A 2612-nucleotide genomic window follows, 5' to 3' on the forward strand; every position below is an offset into this window, starting at 1 on the left:
TTTAGTTTGTCAGTAGATCAAGTGGGAAGTGAAATTAATTTGACTGATTCAACGGTCATTCTTGGAGGTTGTTCAGCAGCGTAAATGTGACCTAAAAGGAGACCAGACTCAAATGTAAAAACATTTATACATACATGCACATATACATGCGCACTCATGTGAAAATATGATGCTCAGTTTTCACTGCTGTAACCTTCGAGCTGGGCTCGATTTATGCTTGCACGTGTGAAACGTATTCCCACATGAATCTATGTCGGCCTTCAGCAAATGTTACCATGTTGAGTAAAATAAAATAAGAGCTGCTTTCCTGATACTTTAAACTGTGACTGTAAGATTGACACAACTTGCTAAACCATTAATCCCACTTTTGAACTTTATAGCAAGACCACAATGGTGCAAAAAACAAAAACAAAAAAACAAAAAACAATATCCAAACATAATATAATAAATAAGGGTGGAAGGGCTTTAGTCATTATCCATATAATCTTTATTTATGGTGCACTACTCATCTGAAACACTCGTCATCACAGCGTTTCTGGTTTTCAGCTTTGTTTTTTCTTAAGAGGATCTTTGTGTATTTACCTTTTGTTTATATTTTGTGTATTTTTTTGAATGTCAAGCAGTCGTTTCATTGTGACACTTCTATTTATCTCTGCTATAAAAATCAAGTATACAATCAGGCTTCATGTCCGTTTTCACACACAGTAAAGTCCTGAAGTATTTCTGTTGTTTGCCAGTCTTTTTCTTTCAGGCGGACTTTAACTCATCACCCTGTGACTCATCCAGCATCTGTGTGGCAGGGTGACAAATCAGCTCTAGCACAGACTGGACTGCCGGCTCTGTCCGCAGTTAATGACTAAATCCCTGTCATAAACTGCACACAGTGCAAAAAATCTTTTATTATAATTTGTCTCAGTGTAAAGAGGGGGAAATACATCCCTTTTAAATTCAAAATATTTTTGTCTTAACATCGGGAGGAAGAAACCTCTCCTGGGCCTTTCTGGATGGAGATTGCGTGTTCTTCCTGTCTAGGCTCTCAGTCGTCGTTAGTGGGGTTAGGTGAACTGGTGATCTAAATTGCCCACAGGTGTGAACATGAGTGTGTGGTTGTCTGTCTCTCTGCATCAGCCCCGTGTCAAGCTGGTGACCTGTCTAGACTGTATCCTGTGGAATCTGGGTTAAGGTATATCTGCCGTAATGGTTGCTTTGCTCACCACCGCAACCAGTCTGACAGTCTATTTATATGTTTGAAGAAGAATGAATACTGCACTGCCTTGGGGATTTCACCCAGCAAATATATCAAAAAGGTACTAATTACCAACAAGGTCCATTAAACTTCAGAGATGTTGTTCAGGTCATACAAATGGTTTCCTGACAATTGCAAGCGTTAAATTGCACCGTGAGCCACACACAGCCAGCTTTAATGACTGCCAGACAAGGGAAATTCCTTTTTTCTGTCACTGTACAGAAGTTTCACTGCACTTTTAAACCTAATAAAGTTTGAAACTTTCTGGGTCACCAGAGATTGAAGTCAGTTATGTCTGTTTCATTTCTAAAACTGATATACTTTCTACTTAAGACTCAGCAAGTCAGAGAAGCAGTAGTAGTGGTGCAGTAGAGCTATGAGCAACGCACCGAGGCCCAAACGTCTGATAAAAAATCATTAGCTGATTCGGAGAAGAGTCAGGAAACACAGGGCTGGGTCAGAACAGTAAAGTTCACACAGTATTTCTCAAGTATTTTTCCTGGAAACAAATGGGCATGTTGATCATTTTGGGGGGAAAAAAACTAACAAAAACTTGCAGTGACACACATGTTACAGGTTGCTCCAGTGGTGTGATGTTGACCCATACTGAGCAAGTTCCAGGATGACTCTGTTACTTCATTGACAACATGCGGCATTCAGCCACTTTTGGACGTTAAATATTCTTCTGGTGCCAAATGTATTGCGCCCAGTAATAAAAGCAAGCTCCTCAGCAAATATAACTCCGCAAGGAGCACTGAGATCATCGAGCCAGATGATCTTATTACAACTCAGGTCTGGTTTAAAGCAGAGAGGAATTTGGGCCTTCGCAGGATCATTTATTATGGCAGTTTCATATCGCAGCTGCAGTGCTTAGACGCTGGAATGAGTTAATATTGGTAATTCAGAATCTATCCAGCCTTTCAAATTCTGTCTTTTTTATGTCGGCTTTAATCTGAGTTCAGTCTGAGAACCATCGGGTTTGTTTTATGTTTGTTTTTATGTTAAATACATTGTATTTGTGTCATCTCACGTCTTGTTTTCTGTATTTGTTTTCTCTTGTTCATTAACTAACTAGTTTGGTCAACTTTGTTGCTTTTAAATGTGCTATAGAAATAATTGACATTGACTGATACAACACTGGTCTGCCCAGCTATTGGTTGGTAAATTTATTTATGTAGTGTTCTCTTTGCCCGACTCTCCCCCAGTTCAGTCCATGGTAAATGAACTGTGAACTCACAGAATGCAGGCTGCATAAACCATATTTTACTCTCACCTAACACTCAAAGCACTTTGCACTCCAAGCTGTAGCAGCAGACACTTTTAACATCTGCGTTATTTGATACACGGCGCTGCTTTACAATTATTC

This window comes from Pundamilia nyererei, unplaced genomic scaffold (genome assembly GCF_000239375.1).
Source record: "Pundamilia nyererei isolate P.nyererei 1_Seehausen unplaced genomic scaffold, PunNye1.0 scaffold00502, whole genome shotgun sequence".
Classification (NCBI taxonomy): domain Eukaryota; kingdom Metazoa; phylum Chordata; class Actinopteri; order Cichliformes; family Cichlidae; genus Pundamilia; species Pundamilia nyererei.